At 40.0% G+C, this 21,481-nt stretch overlaps 1 protein-coding gene across 5 annotated transcripts in view; it reads left to right on the top strand.

Moving 5' to 3' along the window:
• The window catches only part of Ntng1 (netrin G1), a 328,456-nt gene that overhangs the window by 215,860 nt on the left and 91,115 nt on the right, over positions 1 to 21,481 (top strand). The gene's annotated exons all lie outside the window — the stretch shown is intronic.

Here is a 21,481-nt window from a genome sequence, read left to right as displayed (position 1 = left end):
GATGTGTTGGCAGGCAAATCTAGAGAGTATTGGAGAAGAGACCCATGTTCCCTTTGGAATACCAACACTCCATGCCTGAACAGAAACTGACCAAACATATTTGTAGGACACGCATTATTGCCTGAAACCCTGGCTGCCTGTAGAATTGTCTTAGTGGCCTCATGGCAAGAAGACTGGATGTTCACCAGTTAATATTATCTGCCACCACTACCTCACCACTGGATCTAGTAGAAAAATACATCTGCATGGATGTTATCTTTGGACATTTATGATGCCGTGCAGCCGAAAGAGCAGGAACGGTGTTGGTTGGTATTTATTTTTGGTTTTTGCTTTATTCTTTGTTTGTGTTTTGTCCACTTGACACAAGTTAGAGGCATCTGAGAAGAGGAAACCCCAATTGAGAAGGTGCTGTCATCAGTTTGAACTGTAAGCAAGTATGTGGGACATTTTATTGAATAATGACTGCTGTGAGAGGACCCAAGCACTATGGACACTGTAGTGCCCTACTCCTGGGCAGGGAGTGCTGGGCTGTATGAGGGAACAGACTGAGCCATGAGGAGCAACCTAGAAAGTGGTTCTCTTCCACGGTTCCCGTCTCTGTTCCTGCTTGAGTCCTGTGCTGAATTACCTCCATGATGGACCGTGATCAGGATGCATGGACTGAAGTAGACCCTTTCCAGGTGATATCATGGTAGTTTACCTCCTTCAACAACAAGAGGCAGACTAACAAGAGATTTGAGCCTGAAGACCTGAGTTCCATGCTCTACCACTAGGGATGAAATATATGAGCAGGTCCCTCTGCCTCTGAGAGTCTTACATGATTTACAAAATGATCAAAATGCACCATATGAAATCTCAAAGAATTAATAAAAATATATTTTTAAAAATCTCAGAGTTTTTGTGAGGCTTAAACATGGGGATTGCATTAAAGCACTTAGTGAACAAGGCAAATGATGCTATTTTCATTTTAGCAAAAATAGAATAAAGGCAGGTGAAATTCCAAGGCCTTTTACATTTGTTTGTTTCTGTAACTTTTTTGTTTTTAAGCAATCTATTCTGATTTGGGTTGGCCTCCTGAAGATGAGCTCTGAACTTCCTGTGTCTGGTCTACGGGGCCTTCTAATCTCTCTGTTCTGTCACCGAGCTTCTAGGATGCTTTCTCTTGTCACACACAAGTTTGTTTTCCTGGAGGGACATTATTAAAATCCATTGTGAGAATCCCACAGTGCTGCTTCTTTAGAATTGTCCAAAGAATTAAAATAACACTTTCTATTTATTTTGTTAGCTGGGATGTGGTGGCGCACACCTTTAGTCCCAACACTCGGGAAGCAGAGGCAGGTGGATCTCTGTGAGTTCCAGGCTAACCTGGTCTACAAGAGCTAGTTCCAGGACAGGCTCCAAAAGCTACAGAGAAACCCTGTCTCAAAAAAAAAAAAAAAAAAAAAAAAAAAAAAAAAAAAGGAAAAAGTCAAATTAATATAACAAAACTTTTCGAAATGACTTTTAGTGAATTTTAATTTCAACAAAATAGGGGTAAAGGAAAGGGTTAATTTTTGCATTATTTTCTGAAGGAAAAGAAAGCCCCCATTGCGCTGGAAGATACCTGGAACCACACCTTGGTGTGTGAAGTGAATAGAGCTTGACTGCATGTTAGGATGAGAGAGCTGGGAGAGATGGATGGCCAGAAGGACCAGCATCCAGGCCACTCCAGTCCCCATAGAGGACACCAAAGATTTGAACTGCAAGGGAAGCTCCTTGCCACACCATGCTGAATTCACCTCCTTACTCAACTGCAGTGAGCACTTAATAAATGGTGATTACGCGCAGAGAATAATTATCCCACTATCTTTTCCCTCCAAAAAGGAAACTCGCTAATGATCCCAATGTCTTCCATGATTAATTCCATTCACCCCACACTTTCATTCACTCTTCCACTCGGTGAAATATAGATCGTCTCTTGCCATTTATACAAAATTGCCTGTCCTTCAAAGCGAAAAGCTAATCTCCACCACGAGGCACCATTCCATATGATCATCATTTTCTCTCTCGCCTGAGCCTAATTCCACACAGCGCTCAATCTTCGCGTACAGTTACACATACATATTTCCTGGGACACCACATGCCTTTCATTATTAAATAAGACACAATAATAATTGCTAACACTTTGGGTCACCCATATTTTGTGTTGTTAGCAATATCTTGGGGAAAGTAAAGTGTAGCCCTTCCCTTGTCTTTGCCTCCTGGCAGAATCCAAGGAAGAAAATAACATAAAATAGATCACAAAGAAACATTTGATTAACTGAACAAGTGGGATCTAGGCATGTTTCTGGAACAAATTGTTTGCACTTATTTTATTTGAAATATAATGTAACAACATTAAAGTGTGATTTAACCCAGCTTAATGTAACACTGTTTTTACTGTTTTGGAAGTTTCCTTCCATACCTTCATCACATCGATATGTATGTTACAATAGTGTTATCATTTATATTCTGAATTTTCATTTTCATTTACTACACTCACTTCATCTCTTCATTCATCATTGGTCATGCCTCGCTTCCTTCATTGGTGACATTACAATGAAAACCTTCAATGACAAAGTCGTTGTAACGCACCAGGCAATGTGCCAATTGTTTTGAATTCTTATCGAATATAGCAGGTGCCATTAATTTCCCTTTAAAGAACAAAGTGGTTTTGAGTGGTAAGCCTTCTGTCCATCATTAGAAATGTAGTTTCCCAAATAGCGCACCTATAGATTCACTGGGATTGGAACTCACCTTATGCCATGCACAGCTGGGCATGCTTATTGACAAGCATTCGAACAAGTATTGGAATGACATTTGTTTGAGATGTATTAGATTAAACACATTGTGAAAATTAATTTTACCTCCTGATTTTTAATGGAGATGGGTAGAATATTTAAACCTCTCTACAGGGTGTAAGCTGGGTCTGTGGACTGCATTAATTTCTTCTACGAAGTGCTCACAGAAAGACCACTGAGATTCCTTGAATTGTCCGGACCCCTGGAGCAGAGTTGTTCTATGAAATTACTTAGAGTGGTCTAAGCCAAACCCAGGATCTTGTTTTCATTCGCTATGATTTTATAATGCTAGTTTGAGGTAAAAACTATGTTTCATACAACAAAGGAAATTATAGTCCCTTGCAATGAAATACAGTCAAAGAATTACAAATCAAGGACTGGAATATCGATGGTGTACATTAATTATCTTTTTGCAGTAGAGGGCCCATGAAAAACAACTGGATTCTAGAATTTTCTAGAACTCAATGGATAATTCAAAATGCACATAGAATATGTGTATTGATTTACATATAGGTAAACCAACAGAATTTTTACATGTGCATCTTTTACAGTCAGTTACAATATGTGCTATAATGATGTCTTAATAAACAAATTCAAATTTAGCCATAATACAGGATAGACAGAATCTTCAATAAACTATCATATTTTTGCATATTTTTGGGTATGTCACTTGGCATGGGCTATAATTTGTAACAACTACTTAACATAATCCCTCAGGACCTGAAATCATAAGAATTAAAATCTATTTTAAAGGTCTAAAACTACATTCAGTTTATTTTGTTTGGGGAAAGGTAGGATTTTTAGCATATCACCGTTATGTTCAAATATTCCAAAGAATTCCAAAGAATTAGCCAATGAGAAGTTAACCTCACCTGTTTCTCCAGCAGCCACAAACAATTTAACAGAAACTCAATTTTCTTTGGGTTCACAAATGTATTGTGTTCCCCACTGTGTCAAAGTGCCTTCTAGTTTTTCTCTCCAGTAAGCTGATGACAGATAAAGATTCTGCTATCCTTGTCAGTTCTGTGTAACAAAAGCAGTTGACACGAGATCTTTTGTAACTCGCCGGGATAATTCTGTTAGTGGGGGCCGGGGGAAGGTAGAGATGTAGCAAGGAGTTAAGTAGTAGTTTTGAATGGTATTGAAGCCACGTCCACTCGGATGGTAATTCAATCCCCAGTATTTTAGACCTCCCACAGGACAAATCGTTCCCTTTTAGAGGCACAGTAGGGAGGACCATGTGGGGTACCAGCCGGCAGCTGTTGCCATGGAACACTACCTACAGAAATGGACTTGAAGTTGCGGGTCATCACTCATATCTCAAAAGACAGTTTTCAGGATGGCATCCTAGCAGATGTAAAGGCACTTTTAATTAAACATAGGCACAAAAATCTGTTGCAAAGTTTGCTGCAACTTGGGAGTTCAGAGCTAAAATTAAGAACACAGGGGTACGGAGTCAAAGATTTGTTTCAAAAGAGCAAACGTTAACGTGATAGGGTCATAGGTGTATAGACACAGCTTCTTTTTTGTATAAATTGTTCTCTTTTTCTCCCTCTCTCCATCTCTCCTCAGTGTGTGTGGGGGGGAGGAGAGAGAAGAGAGGAGAGAGAAGAGAAAAAGAAATGTTATATATAAAAGCACTTAAAATAAAGGGATGAATTCATACTTCAAATCCTTCCCAAAATATTGACACAAAAGCTACTACGGTAAAATGAAACCCTACCACACTTTATATATAGTTTGAAATGATAAAAAAAAAATTAACCTTCCTTCTCTTATGAATGCTTTCTGATTTTAAACCTTTATTCCAAGAAATAATATAGTATAAAGAGCGAAATATCCACTTCAAGACCCTCACTTCATTTTGCCCATGAAAGTGAACCTGTGATTTTCAGTCATTTAGCATCCAAATTTAGTATTCCAAGAAGTCTGTTTCTCTGTCTGTTACTGTACAAAATCTTGATTAAATATTTATAAATTTCTTAAGATGTATGTTGTTCTCTTGATCTGTTGAATATGTATATATTCATTAGTTTTCTTTTACAAAGGGCTGCTAATCAGAAATCATGCCTTTTATCTGTTTTCTCTGTGTTTAGCACCCTATAGGTGCTTAATAAATTTTAATATCATCGAGCCCCTATGATAGATCAGCCCTGTCATACAGACAAAACGGGCAAAGGGGCTGCACACTGACTGGAGACTTGGCTATTCTAGGCTGGTTCCTATCCCAAGCAGGAAGCATACATCTTAACTGCCTCACATTGATTTTTTTAAAGAGCCTTGATAAATGGAGTAGAGAGCCAGAGAAATGGCTCACCATTTAAAAGTGCTTGATGCTCTGGCAGTGGACCAGAGGCAGTTCCTAGCACTCCTGTCAAGTTGTCAAGTGACCCACAACTGCCTGTAAACTCAAACTCCAGGGACCAAAAGCCCTCTGCTGGCCTCTAAAGCAACACACACACACACACACACACACACACACATGCACACACACACACATGTAAAAATAAATGAATGGGGGCAGAAATGAAAAGTAGACCAGTGACTTCTTGGCAAAGAGTAAAACCGCTGTGTCTGTATTGAACATGCATATTAGTATCTGATAACTGGATATCTAAGCAGGTTCTCAAGTCAATCCCCCAAGAATACAGAATTGACGGTGTAATGGTGAAATTCACTGAGTGTTTAGGTCAATAGCTTGATAGTCTTCTGTTCGGTGTTTGCCTTGTTCAGTGCTGTTCTTGAGACTTGTGTGATTACCATCTCAGCCTGATGCATGATGAAATTGTGATCCAAAGGGTAAAGCAGACTGCCCACAGTCAAACAGCTCACCTGTGTACAGTCGTGACAGGAGCCAGTCCAGGAAGTCTGGAAACACACATAAACAGTTTATTGAGAGGTGACCAACAGGAAGAAAACCGCATGTTTGCACTCTACAATTTGGGTGACTTCATACTCCTGATCAGCTCTCTAGCTTACTTTGAAATCTCTACAGTTTTGTTTAAGTTGTTTAACTTTTTGCTCCTTTATTTTAGAGAAATCCCACTGACTTTTTGAGAACTTCATACAACATATTTTGATCACATTCGCACTACTTTAACTCCTCCCAGATCTTCCCTCTCCTCGCTGTACCTTCCAGTTTCACGTCCCTCCTTTCTACTCTTACAAACTAACACAGAGTCTAATCTGTGCTGCTCATTCACTGCTGAGTGAGTGTGGGGCTAGTCACTGAACCGTGACTAACCTACCAGGGATTACCTGTTAGTCCCAGCACTTGGGAGGCAGAGGCAGATGGATCTCTGTGAGTTCGAGGCCAGCCTGGTCTACAGAGCGAGTTCTAGGACAGGCTCCAAAGCTACAAACAGAAACCCTGTCTCAAAAAACCGAAATAAATAAATAAAATAAAAACAACAACAACCCCTTCTCCCCCTCTCCCAGCATCTAGCAGTTCCTAACAGCTCTTAGCTAGGGGTGGGACTTGGTGAATGTCTTCCCCCTCCATTCTGGGACTGGTGTGACTTATGCTTGTGTATGTTGCCACAACAGACATGAATTCATAGTGCAACTGTCCTGTTCTATCTGAGAAACACTCTTTCCTTGTAGCCATCCATCTGCTCTGACTCTTACAGTCTTTCTACCCCATCTTCTGCATTGATCCCTGAGCTTTGGTGGAGGAGGTGTGATATAGATGCCCATTTTAAGTCTTGTGTTCTCTACATTTTAACCAGTTATGGGTCTCTATTAATCACTATCTACGCAAAAAACTGGCTTCTCTGATAAGGGTTAAAAGATTTGTTAATTGATCTATGCATATAACGATAAGTCATTATGAATTGGTTTAATACTATGTCCGTTTATAGAATAATAGTAGTAGATTCTCTCCTAGGGTCTTTGATCTATCTTGCCAGTTGGTATTTGCCCAATAACAGTTCCAGGAATGGACCCTGTCTTGCAGAGAGAGTCATAAGTCCAATCAGAAAGCGTTGGGTTGCTCCTATAACATTCATGCCACTACTGTACCAGTTGGCACAATCCTGGCAGCATGGTCCTTGTTAAAGTTCACAGATAGGAAGATATGAAGCCAATAACACTGGGTAAGATTTACCCCTTGGGAGCATCCACTGTTTTTTCCAGTACTATGAAAGGTTTTCAAGGTCAGTACCAGATTGATTTCTCTATGTTCTAAGACTCAGACTTATGGTGTCTTTATAGGCTCTCCCAGACCCTGCTTTTCATGTGTGTGTCTGTGTGTGTTTAGATATGGTTGGCACATATGAGGAATGTGATTTTCTTTTGGAGAAAAGACTATTTTAATTTTATCAATTTGTTCCTTATGGATTAATCCCATTATTGATGCTACAATTGCAAAAATACTTCCTAACTCAACATCATCCAGATTTTCTCCTATGCTTTTCTCTGATAAGTGAATTCTTTGGGGTTTTCATATTTAATTGTATGATCAACTTTTAGTTCATTTTTCAAATGGCATAGATAGAAGTCCATTTTTATGTTACCAACTGTTCTAGGCCCAGTTAGTGTTGAGGGGAAAAAAAAGTACCCTTTATCTACTGAAACGCCTTTGCATTTTTGTGAAAAAAAAATCAGTTGTCCATATATATATGTGTGTGTCTATTTCTGGCCACTTCTGTTCTCTCATCTATCTTTACACCAATATCACACTGTTTTAACTAATGCAGTTCTGTGAGTCATTGAACGAAGAGTGTTAGTCTCCAATCCTTGCTCTTTTTGCAGAATTGCTTTGGCCATTTTAGGCCTCATATATCCCTGTGGTTGTTAGAATTCTAGGATGGTAGTCAATTTCTAAAGAAAAAAGAAACTAAAGTTTTAAGAAATATGCTAAAGTTCCATCTTTGATGGAATAAATGGTGATAATTATTTTCTTCCCTTGCTCTGTTCAATCCTTTATCTTTGTTAAATTACCCACTCCCCCCCCCCCCCAGTTATCTTTTTCTGAACTGAAATCTGCTGCGGCTGAATCACCACCCACTTCAGCATCCCTTTTATTGCTAACATGACCTGACATTTTAGACAATATATATATCAGCCTTCTTTTTGATATGTGTCTTAACTGGAGTGTCCATATAATTTACATTTAACATGGTTATTAATATGATTATGTTCATATCTAGCATCTTGTTGATGGTTTTCTATTACTCCCATTCTCGCTCTCCCTTCCCCTTCTGCATTCTTTAGATTCATGAAATGGTTAGGACTCCTTCTATGTTCTTGACCTGCTTTCTTTTTGTTTGCTATTTGGCGATTTCTTTAAAGTGTGTCACAAAACACAGCCTAGTCTGAATTCAGGTTCTGCCACACCACTTCAGGCGTAGGCTAGCAGGCGATACGCCATGCAATTTCTCTCAGCGTTACATTTCTACAGCACATGTTGGCCAGCATGGTTCGCCCATGCCGTTGTCTTCGTTATGTGTGTTCATTTCACTTTCCATCCGCTCCTCTTCCTTCTGCCTCAACCCCTAGAGAATGCCCATTACGCTTTCTCAGTGGGGAATGAAACGTTGAAGCTTTGGAGTCTTTGAACGTGTTTTGATCTTTCGTCGTTTTTGAAAAGATGATTTATTAAGTAAAGAACTTCAAGTTGATCTGTTTACTTTCTTTACTTAATTTTCCTCTGCTCTGCTGCCTTCTTAGCTCTAATGTTTCCAAGGAGATATCTGAATGAAAGGTGCCTTTTCTTTCTTCTTACATTAGAGAGTTCTCTGTCATAGATTTAGGGCAGTGTATGAAGTTTTGCTACAATTTTCTTTATATTTGGAGCTTATCACATTTGACATTTCTTTCATTTGATAAAAATAGAGTATTTGGGCAATTTTACCCAGACTCTGTGCCTGTTGTCCTCTTTGTCCCTACAGGATTTCTAGCTATGTGCCTGGGTCACTTGACGCAGGCCCTGCACTTCACTGGTGCCTTCCGCATTTCTATTTTAAAGAGATTCTATTGCAATGCATATACATTTAGTGTTATTTTATTTTTAGGTCTTTCTAGTGAATTTTTCTTTTGTCTTAATTTTTTTCGCTTGAGTCTTTGTTATGATTTTCAATTTATGTAACACGGGACTTTTATGGTTTAGACATTGTCTCTCTGTGTATCCCTGGATGGCCTAGAACCCAATGTGTAGACCAGACTGTCTGAACAAACAGTTATCTTCTTGCTTCTGCCTCTCACATACCAGAAGTCAAGTCATGTACCACTACATCTGTCCCTACATGGGAACTTTTTTTGTGTGGTTATAAGCCTGATATCTATGTGAAATATGCTAAATGATTTCTGGGTTTTCTTTCTCCTGGACACCTCCCATCCTCTCTTGCTACTCCCTAGATTCCACCCTGAGCACATATGAAGAATGCTCTCCACTGTTTCTTTATGATCACAGGTCTGTCCATCTCAAACTATCTTAACTGACTACAGCCTCCGCCCACTTACTCAGGTTTAGCAGCTCCTCAATTGTAATGTCATAAAAGCCTGGAGAACCAAATCTGCAGCTCTGCCAGGGGATCTTGAAGGGCCTGGGCTGGAGATATGTGGCACCTATTTCCTCAGTCCATTCTGCTCTCTTACAGGGGGCTAGTCAAGCTTCTAGTTTGTTCTCCCAAATGTGAGCACATACTTCCCAAAATTAAGGCAGTAAATTTAGCAACACTTGATGGCAAGTGTGAGGGACATTGAAGAATGACATGGAGAATAAGGAATGATCATTACTGTGTAATGAGAATTTCCCAGAACGTTTTATCCAGAATCAATGAGGGGATGCGTCTCCATCAACACCTGGGAGCTCTATGCAGTCACTACCATGGCACACACAATGGCTTCTTTGACTATAGAGATATAATAAAACCTTTCTGATGTCTCAAAAGTCCATCTAACGCCAAGCATCAAGATGACTGTCTAAAAAAAATTGTGTTTCTGCAAAGGACATTCTCCCTCCCTCCTATCCAGAGTAAGAACATTCTCTCTCCTGTCTGGAGTATGGCCATGCATTCTTGTGTGAAAAACAATTGCCCTACCCAATAGAATATTTCCTCAACTCTTTCCCTTCCTCTACCACCCCATCTTTATAGTGCCGAAATCTAGGGCAGTTGCCCGGCACTAAACTTAACCTGACACCTCTTCTAAGCATTTTCTCCAACAAGAGGAAGAGGCAAAGAGGTCACGCTCTTCCTTCGTCACAGACTCTCCTGATTTCCTATGAACACGTGCCTTGGAGAAATGATGTGCTTATTTCCCATGGGTAGGTGGGAATATTCTGACTCTTCAGAAATTCACATCTGCGAACCACACACGTATATACACACACAGCTTATATGACTCTCCAGAAGGCTTATAAACTCAAACAGGAAGATTTCTTCTGCCTTTGGGTTGTTCCACAGGTGGGGCTTTCCTGTGAAGAAGGAAACGTTGTTTGTATGGATGGATGAGAAGCTCACCAAAATATCATTTCTAGAATGAAAATCAATTCTCCCCCCAAAGCAGATCCACTGTAGGTATTTCTGACAGAGTCACCAAGTGAATTTTATAATGTTAATTAATAGTAAAATAACTTCTTAATGGATATTGCCATTGAATGCCAATGCTTATTTTGAAAAAAATAAACAGAAAGTGAATGATTTTGCAGACTTATAATGTGGGAGACAAGGACAGGTGCAGCTGAAGGAAACGGAACACGCTGCCTAAAGTACCATGGCTTCTGACATAGTGATCAAGAAAATTAGGACGCTTCTCCAGGTAAAATAACATGATTAAGAGCCGAAACACATCTCAATCCAAACCCAAAACACTGCCTATGACCCTGGGGAAGTTTTCTGATGAGGTGAAAGAGAAAAAAAAAATGAAAAGCAGGAAGGAGATATAGCCAGTGATTTAGCCAGGTGATCGCTTTAAGAGAAAGAGTTCTTCCTACAGGGGTGATCAGAATGAAAAACCTAATAATCCAAATATGATTATCAACATTTTCAGAAACCAGGAAGGATACACATTAATACTGTTTGGAGAGAAAATTCAATTCTGGAGTAGAAAGGGTGCAGGACCCACCTTGGACTAGAGTTGCAATGCGGGAGTTGGGAGGGTACATAAGATCTTTAAGCTTCATTCAGCCACACAGGGGAGCATAGCTGGGGCTCAGCCAGTGTCAGAGACGCATAAAGAGTGTCAGATGAGGAGTAAAGCCCAAGTGATGAGGATACCAGGTCGGATAGCCGAGAGAGAGAGAGAGAGAGAGAGAGAGAGAGAGAGAGAGAGAGAGAGAGAGAACTGGCCTGTGGAGAGTGTCTTCATGGCTTTAAAGCCCCAGTGTCACCTGCAGCAGCACCTGTTCCTCAGGCTCTGCCTGATGGCTGTGGGGCCAGTCTGCCTGCTTCCTGGCAGGTTCCTGACACCAATCAATGATGGCCACACCGACCCACATGTCGAGCAGAGGGCACTCTGTCAGGCAGGTTCCCTGTTAGTCACACAGCTCCCTCTTTGTCATAAAGTTCTTGTGTTTACCAGGGCATTAAATATAACCCGGCAATAGAAAAATCCTCATTTTCATGCTTGAAATACATTATCTAACAGCCGTATCTGTTTGACTTTTACTACATGCCTTTCATTTCTCTAAGTGAGGTAATTGACCTTTACTTTGCTACCCTGTGGATTAAAAGGCTACACCACGCTCTGCATTTGATATTTCCAGTCCTGCAGGAGAAGCAATTTTCCATTTGCTTTTGTTGTGGGCTGCTCTTCTGGAGGCCCCTCAAGTGAAGGCAAACCTCAAGGCCCAGGACAGAGTTGTGACCATTATTGCCACCATCATACAGCTTTTATTAGGAAAAACACAGGTCACTTCCTTTCTATGATCATGTCAGTGAACCCCTAAAGATTGTGGGTCTTTTGGACTCCCAGAACCTTCTGCTTTAGTTTTAGATGACTTGTTTTCACTCCCAGGGACCTGAAACTAACAGCATCCTTCAGATTTGGTTCAAGTACCTGAAATTTTGCTGTTGTGTCTGGCCTACAGTTTGTAGGCAACAAAAGTATTGGTGTTGTTGGATGATCGATCTTCAGCTCTTGTGTCAGGAACCTGTCCTTCTGAAAGCTAGGGTGTTATGCAAAACTCTGCACTGGGAAAACTTGATGTTTTCTAGTTCTTCATAGCTGTTCATCTCAGAACCACAATACTGACAAGAACAGCGAAGCTCAAGTTAATGGTAGAGATGCTAAGGGTGGCAGACCCTATTTGCAAAGGGATCAAAGAGAAGAGTGGTTCTGCATTATAGACTTATGAAATAGCTACCATTATTTCCCAGTTTTGCAGATAAGAGAACAGAGGTCCAAGCAGTAGAGCAGCATTGGAAGGAAAATCATGATTCTGCAGAACACTTTATTTTTTTCAAGAAAGAAGTCACCTTTTCTCTTCAACTAAATGCTTTTGATAACCCTTTACATCCAGAAGAGAAATGTTTGGCAACTAAAAGCAGAACAAAATAAACTTAGTTTTTATGTTCTTGGAGGAAAAAAAACAACAAGTTGTTTTACTTTAAGGTAGTTAATGGAAGAGAAAGGCAGGGGACAGGAGCGGTGAAGCTGAGCAGCAAGCCTCTATAGGAAACAGAGTCTGGCTTTGTACCCACACGCAGCCTCTTTAGGATGGAGGGTTGGGTTTGGCTCTATCACATCGTTGTTTCTCTGTTTACCTAGGGTTGGAGGCAGTGATCCTGCCTGTCTGTCCTTGATGAGGCTGCTGTGCTTGTGAAATAGAGGATCATTAGGAAACTATTCTTATAAATGGACATTCCAAATGCACTAAAGTAACACAGCTGGATAGCTTCTTGTAATTATTTCTCTAATCCTGTATTTTCTTATTCCCACAGTAAAGGGGTAGATTTAGATAATTCTCCCAATAAGCATTAAGAGTGTTTCACACCAGCTGTCGTTGAAAGCCCTGTTCAGGAGACACAGTTTTAGCTCTGCGCAACAGCTCTTATCCCTTTTCTCTAAAATATGGTGTTGGATGGACACCGAAGGCCTTTCTTTTTTTTTCCTCATTCTTCTACTAAATGTAAAGCAAAAGTGAGACGCTAAGGAGAGACTAGAATGAAATGGTTAAGTCTCTTCTTTTGTGAGCATCGTATAACCATGGCCTCACATATGATGTCTAGTAAACGTTTCTAACTGCTGGCGATATCAGAAAGATGACTAAAAATGATTGGACAGCTGCTTACAAGCTGTTTATGTTTGTGTTTGACACCTTATCGCATTCAAAACTCACAAGCCATGTGAGCAGCTCATCTTGGTCTCTGTCTTGCATAGACACTGGCCTAAAGATTAGTGCTTTAAGAGTGATCAAGGGTGAACTCCAATATAGGGCTCCCCAACTCCAAAATACAGCATTTCAAATCTTACCTCTAAAAAGTCATTTCATTCCACAAAGCGAAAGAATAGAGAAGGTAAAACAAAACAGAAGACAAAAGAAAAGAAATCTAAGTGTCTAAGTGTTACCTAATGGCAGAACAACAGACTGGGGAGGGCTTTGAAATTGTCTCGCTCGTCTTATGGCTGCCTTCTGCTGCTAACGTTACTCCTTTCAGTGATGCTAAATCCTTTACAGAATTATCTGGATGTCCAGCACACCTTACCTCAGGTTCCTATCACTGTTCTCTGTGCTGTCTGTGCTTTGAAGTAATGTAAATATGACCACCCTAGCTGAATCTCCTGGAGCCTGCAGGAACATAGAGAAATGACATGATTTAGTCTTACTTGTGCTTATCAGAGTTGTTTGGTTGCCAGAAAAATAATTCAAAGTAGTTTAAACGAAACAGATATATTTTGACTCACAAAAGCTGAAATCACAGAACAGAGCTACAGTTTGTACAGGCTGGAACACAAAGACACAAGGTTTGCAACCTGTGACCCTACCTCTTGGGCTCTTTCCTCTAACTTTACTTTCTGCTAGCATTTCTCAATGCCTTTGAGAAATTCCTACTTACCTTCTACAAATAAAATAATAATAGTTTAAGAAAAAAGACTGCCCAATGACATCAACAAGGAGCCCAAGGTCAATATCAACCCCAGTTGGGCCAAGTTCTCACGCTTAAACCAATCATTTTGCAGAAGGAGTTGAAAGAGGATGATTAGATAAACCTGGCTTTTCTGCTGACCTCTGGATTCCACAGTTAGAATTTTCTACTTAAATTTACCATGATAATAGGGAAGATGGAGCCAAAACTTTTGTTACCAAGAAAGAATTGAAGATCTACATCTAGTTTGTGTATGAATTAGCTACGATATTGCTAGAAGGTGGGGTGAGTGAAGTGGTCTGCAAAACATTTGTCAAACGTGGACTAAATCCTTCACACCTTAGAGAAATGATTCCCAGAAAGTTTGTCTACCCTATTCTTTAACCAGCTTTCAATCATGATAACAAAATTCTTGGTAAAGTTAACTTTAAAAGAGAAAATCTTTCTTTCTTCCTATTTTTTTTTTGCGGGGGAGGGGGGAGGTTCAAGACAGTGTGTTGCTGTGTAGTCCTGGAACTTGCTCTGTAGATCAGACTGACCTTCGAACTCAGAGATCTGCCTGCTTCTGCCTCCTGAGTTCTTGGACAAAATACATGTGCCACCGCTGCCAAACTTTGTTTTCATCATAGTTGTAGACTTTGCTGTCCTAGATCAATTGGCTCTATTGTACTGGACTAATGATGAGGTAGCTCATCATGGATGAACATTAATAGGAACAGACTTCTTAGCTTTTGTCTAAAAGAAAGGAAGGGAGGAAAAAAGGAAGAAACAAAAGAAAGAAGGAAGGATATAATAGCCCTCTATTCCTTTTGAAGGTTGTTGATGGTCTCTCCCTAAAGAACATACCCCTCCCAATACCCATGATCTAGAAAGAAGTCTTACATGAGCTTGTAGGCAGCTCAAGTAGACTTACCCAAAGAGAATTAGCCAGTGTTCCTTGGTCATATTTCACTTGAATCTAAAGTCTGATTTTGATCCATTTTAAATTCGTTAAAAATTTCCTTTACACTAAGACATTCTCATGCATCTAGTTTTGACCTCTCTAATGGATGTTTAATCAGGAGAAGTTATGCACGGACTGATTACAGTGGTGTTGGTAAATGCAGTGGACACAGGATAGAGGAAGTGATGCGCTGATTACAGTGGTGTTGGTAAACACAGTGGATAGAGTCTAGTTGTTTTTTCTCAAGGATGCTCTTTCTCTGGGACTATTTCATAGCTCATTGTTGTTAATTCTTTCACAAAAGCTTTTGTTTCTTTGATTTCCAATCTTCAATTCTAAATTTGTCACCTTTTAGGCCATGAAGTAGGATGAGGGTCTTATTGTAGCCGCAACTAGGGTCATCAGTCATGAAGGAGGAGCAGGTTCTTACTGGTGTAGGATTTTCCCCCTCTCTTTGTCTTTTGTTTGTTCTTTTCTTTTGTTTGGTTATTTGTTTTTGCCTTTAAAACTTCATCTTTTCTAGAGGTTAATAAAACTAGGCCACCTAACACAAGGATTAAAAGCAGATTTTTGTCAGGTCTACACTTTTCTAGTGGATATTATCTTATTTCTCAGCTAGGAGAATTAGAAGAAACCTATTTCCCCCAATTTTCCATACCACCTATGAGAATCTAATTCAATTTCCTCTCAAAATTTTTAGTGAAAACTAAAGTAGGGAATGAGGCTGATGAAGTGGGTATTATTCTTTGACACAGGTCTTGCTTTTCAGACTTCTTTCCATAGAGCTATTTATCTGGCCTGCTACACATAATCTAACTCTCAGATCACCACTTGGAGAGGACCCGTTCTAAGAGAACAAGTATGCACTTGTTCAAGAGCTGCCCCAACCCATGTGAAAAAAAGTGTTCCCTTGTGTGATTCTATGAAAAGAAAATAGAGATGCAGGAGTTGATTAATATGGGCCACAGAACGGATGAGTATGTGTGAAAACATCCCAAATGCATCCAAGTTACTTCTGACTGGTCAGCCTATCGAGTGTAGTCTTCATAGCAGACCTGTTACAGGCTATAAGTACCCGCACGGGGGCAGTCGACCGTTTCATGGTAGAACAAAAATGTGATCTCCTACCCCTTTCTCCAGAGTCCAAGCACCTAGCACTCTATTGCTGTATCTATTGCAAAACATAGAGCTGCTTGAATACTGGAAACTGTACCCCTGAGCCTGGAGACCCCAATGTTAGGTACCACCTCTGTGAATAAAGCAAGCAAACGGGGGGGGGGTCATCTATTAATTACAATTTGGCCTTGGGTTTTTTTTTTTTATTTTGATTTAACATGTTCTTTCCTTGCCAGTCTCAGGACAGAGAAGAGTGGCCTCCCTGGCTGCAGGACTCCTTTTGTATTGTCTATTTTCTTTGAGATAACATTTAGCTAGATGCTCATGAGTTTAGCAAAGGTCACATGGCACCATCATTTCTGTGCACCGATCTCAGACAGTGCATTATCTGAAATGTATAAGCTGCTATTTTTATTTTACAGCCATTGCACTTTACCCTTGGTAGCTAGCTTAGAACGAGGAAAAGAAAAGGACTATTTTTAATATCACTTAAAATAACCAACAGCTTAAAGAATCATGTAATCAGATAATTCACTGTAAGCAAGTTTAGGGTCTCAAGCAAGGCTTAAATGAAACTCGTAAAAGGTTTTTAAGATGCCACGTATCAAAGCCATTTTACTTAGTAGGTGTAACAAAGACTTTCTAGTTCTTGGTCTGTCACTCTGGAGGCAAACAAATAACCTTAGATATTTTTAAAGGATCAAAAGATCATGGTATCGGTGAAGAAATGATCACAATCTTGATCTTTGTTTCCCCAAAGGAAACTATAGCTGTCATCACTTGTGCTTCTAAAACAAGTCTGTGAAAATCATTTTGCAAAACTCGTTCTTTAAAGAACAGACATCAGAAGAAGAGAGTGCCCAACAACCAGGCCCCTTAGTATCCAATGAATCATCTCTAGTTATTAGTGCCGACCTCTTGGGATTATTATGGGGTTTGTACCTTTGTTCAATGCCAGGTGCTTGGGAGTATTCGGTCCACATTAGCTCTGTGTATCTGTGTATTTGTTAAGTTAGTCATCTGTAGTAGTGATTTTCTGGCTTGCTGCGACATCATGTCAAATGAAAGCAACTTAAGGAAAGCATTTATTTCAGGTCACACATTGAAAGTGCCATTTGTCCTGGTGGGAAAGGCGTGGTGGCAGGAGTAGTGAGACAATAGACACATAACAGTCACAGTCAAGAGGCAGAGTCGGGAATGCTGCTACTCAGCTCCATTCCTCCGTTACAGTCAGTTCAAGTCCTCAGCCCTTGGAAAGCTGTTGGTCACAGTTAGGGTGGATCTTCTGGTCTAGAAACTCTAAAGACAATCTCAAAGTCTCATTTTCATGGTGATCTTAAATCCCGTTGAGTTAATAGCTAAGAGTTTCCATTAATTCATCTGTGACTTCATAGTAAATAAGTGGTAAAGTCAGCATTTAAATTCACATTTTCAAATGCTTACACCAGAACATGGAATTTGAAAGTTCCTTTATTACAAACCCCACTTCAAATAACATTGAAATGAGAGCCTGGAATTCATGTGTCCATGGGGAAAGAGATAAGGAGATACAGTGGCAGAAAACCAATATGAAGTCATTGTATATAATTGTTCACCTATTTTATAAGATATTTACAATATTCCAATTTCAATGCTTACATATTTTCTAAATAGCAGTTACGGGTAATCCAAAATGGGAATTGTAATGGAGGATGGATCCAGGTCAGGTCTGGTTATCGCTGAAACATACCTTTGTATAGCTATTGGAGAAGGGAGTTGAGACTCAGATCATTAAGTAAGAGCTGATATACACATAAATAATGCCTTACATGTGGAAATTATACAAAAGCTTATAACCATGTGGCTTCATTGCTAAGGTCCTACTCTGTGTCTGGAATATTTGTGAAGCTTACTCTTCTTTTACTTAAAAATGAATCCTTCCAAGAAAAAAAAGTAGATAAACTCAAGACCTGCAAGACCAAATCTGGCCTGCTTTCTGTTTTACTTTTTAGATGGAAAGCTCTCCCTAGTACCGGTGTCCCTATTGGAAACATTTCTAATAGACTATACAGACCTCTGGCTGGCAGGAAATTCTGGCCCAGAATAGATATATTAAGTTATAAAGAAAAACCGGGCAGACTGCATAGGTTTTTCATACCTGCTGGCAGGTGGCACAGAACTAAACGTTGGAGCGATTTTATAAGCAAGATTAAATTGACTCATGACAGCTGGTCACTAAAATACAGGAAGTACAGACCTGGTTGAAAGTGAGAACATGCTGGTGTTCATTAAGTTTGGAGCACAGAACAGAGGTTATTTTTGTTTAAAAGTCTAAAAGAGTAACTCTTTTTTGACAAGGTCTGGTATTTGTCACTTGCACACAAATAGATCTTCAAGGTGCATGCAAGTCAATTAGTTCTATCTGCAGCATGTTTATATGCACTCCATGTCTATAAACAACACCAGTGAATAGCACACATCAGAGCATTAGATATGTGACTATATCAAAGACTTAGATCTCCCCCTGTACAGTTCCTTGCCTGCCTATGAGAGTAGACAGGGGAGCTGGGTGACCATGAAAATGAACAAGGAATTTGTCAGAGACAAGTGAGATGGATCAGAAATCTGCCCTCTACCCACCATAAGGCCAGAGGTCATGACACCAAGAATTGCAAGCAATTTCTCAGCAGTGAAATGCATTTTATTTATTTATTTATTTATTTAACTTTAAAGGAAAAGGCAGTCTGACTGGCAAGGGCTCTAAATAAAGGACTTTAGCTTCTGGCTGGAATGGGAGTGATGAGAATAAAGCGAGCTGTGGAAAGGGAAAGGGAGCTATGTCCAAATGCAGGGCGGAGCCGTGGTGCCCTAGGGTGAACCTTCAACACTTGGCTCTTGCTCACCACTGTCACAAGGTCTAGCAGGGACAGCTGGAAACCCACCCAGGGTCAGCAGATTTGCTTCTGGGGACTTATAAATCTTATCCAGTGCCCAAAAAAGGTTCCACCAAGCTCCACATACCTGAGGGTAGCCATCTCAGCATGAGGATTTGAAGATAAAAAGACGCCCATGTAATTGGCTTGTAGACAAGTCTACACGGCATTTTTCTTGAGTACCGATTGGTGTGGGAGGACCTAGATGTCTGTCAGTGGGGCCACTTCTGAGCAGGCAGCTCTGGAGTGTATAAAAATGCAAACAAGTTAGGAGGAGCAAAATCAGTAAGCAGAGATTTTCCATAGCTTCTGCTTCACTTTTCACATCCAGGTTTCTTCCCTGCTTAGGTTCCTGACTTGAGTTCCCTGGATAATGGACTATAAGCTACAAAATGGAAGAAGCTCTTTCTTCCCAAGTTGTTTTTGGTCATGGTGTTTTATCACAGCAAAAGAAATTCATAACTAAGACAAGGAAGTAGCTGGAGAAGGCCAGGTACAAGGTAGACACTACTCTTTCCAGAGGATAAAAAGAAATTATATATATATATATTCAGCTAGTAATTTTCAAAAAATACAAAATCGTTAAGTAGTAATTACCAAACCAACATGTGAAAGAAACTTAATTAATCAGAAAACTAATACCAGAGATGTATATGAGTTTTGGTTAAGGATTATGTACTGAGTTGAACCCTCCATAGCAAACTTTTAGGTGGGTGAGAGAGAATGAATCTTTTACTGCCAGAAATCTAAGAAAAACTAGTAACAGCAATCCATCTATTCTCCTTTTACCTTCTTTTGTTATTCAAAGAATATCTTTCTCAGCTAATATGCTATCTTTAGAATGGAAATGGCCTGGACCTCAAAGAAGAGCTACGTGTATACACATATTGAAAGTTGCAAGATATATAATCCAGCTCACATTGAGTGTTTGCATTCTCAGACGTCAAACACAAAACAAGCATACTCTTTGGGGGTCACCTTGTTCATTTCCTCATTTGAAATTTTAACACCAGATAGGATGTTAAATCAGTAGGAGCTGGCGCTGCTCTCACTTGGGCTTCAAACATCCTCCATATGTATAAACACATCCATAAATAAAGGTGCTAATGTCAGGAACGAAGATCTTTTAATAAAGTACACTAGCACTAGCACACAGAGCTGCCTTTATATCAGAGGTCGCTCTAGGGCCTAGTTCACAATTAAACGCTATCTATTTAAATGAATTACTTTCCCCCTTCCATTTTGGCAGATGCTGAAAATATGCATCTCTAAAGGTGCTATTTATATATTTAATTTTGATTTCTATTATTTTAATATTACCACCTATCTTATGAATAATAGGTACACAGGGGGAGAAGTGCAGCTAGAAGTATTACTCATTGTAGGAAAGCCATCAGGAAGGCCAGGCCTGGTCTTCCTCAAAAGATTTGACTGAATGATCATTGCTTCAGGACTTACACCTTCTTAGGAGAAAGCCAAGGTCACAGTTATGCCCGTCCATTTTCTTCCTTAAATGAATATGAGCCCATTTGCATCAAAAGAGAATAGCTATTGCCATACAGATGTTGTAGAAATAACAATAGTTAAATAATTTCATTTCCCACCTAGTAGAAAATTTTCTGTTATTTTTTTCCCAGTTTATGACATCTTCCTCCAAAGAAAATACACAAAGCACAGCAGTATTTGTCTTTATAAAATGAGTTCAGTTATTCTTACCTAGCTCACGGAAGATTCTCATTTTAGCACACCTACACACAGGTGACATTTCAGCTTCTGAGTCTGACGTATGTTGGTATTTTATCCCTGGCCCTCTCTGTGTGGGCATGTATCTCTATTCGTGGTCATTCTCCTCTGTGTGGGCGCATTCCTATACACGGTCATTCTGTCCATGTAGGTTTTACCTTTCCAGAGGATATGGCCTGAAAGGGCCATGAGACACTTTATTACCCGCTGCCTTGACAAACAGCAAGTTGGGTTCCACAGTCTCAGTCAAGGGCTTTCAATCTCAGAATGGGTCAGGGAAATCACGTGTTCCATAATTGCCCCTCATATGTCACAGCTCTGATGTCACAGTGGTGACGAATCACTGTCACATATGTACATGTTTGTCTGTTTGTTTTCTGTTTCCTAGGATTCTAAGTACCTCTTGCTAGAGTCAGTTGGCCAGTTTCTGGGGGAGCTTGTGATTGCCATATGTTGAGAATGTATAAAGTTTGCTGCCTCTCCTCCCCTAGGGTCAGGGGGAGGACTTGAAACAAAAGTTCCTGTGATTGTTTAGTTCCAGCATGAGAAAGTCTGATCATAAGCTGCTGAGGCATTAGAAAAATGCTAAGTAGCAAATTGTTTCAATGGTGTGATGATTTTTCAATGAATGGGAATTGTCATAGTGACATGGAAAAGTTAGCATCTCTCTTTACAGCCAGAGAAACTGGTAACATTGTCAGACTATTGATATCACAGATGAGCCATCCCCTGGAGATAATATTTTGGATGGCTTTGGAAGAAAGTCTTGAGGGGCACAGCTGTCCAAAGACAGCTTCAGGCCCCGATAGAACAGACTAGTATTGGTCTTGCTGGGAAAGTGGAGTGAAGGGAACTACATCTCAACAACCCCTTCTCCAAAAGGCCTTCGTTGAAGAGATCCTTAGGAGTAAGCCTGCA

This window comes from Chionomys nivalis, chromosome 18 (assembly GCF_950005125.1).
Source record: "Chionomys nivalis chromosome 18, mChiNiv1.1, whole genome shotgun sequence".
Lineage (NCBI taxonomy): Eukaryota > Metazoa > Chordata > Mammalia > Rodentia > Cricetidae > Chionomys > Chionomys nivalis.
The sequence above is the reverse complement of the archived record's forward strand: the minus strand, read 5'-3'. Positions and strand labels throughout refer to the sequence as shown.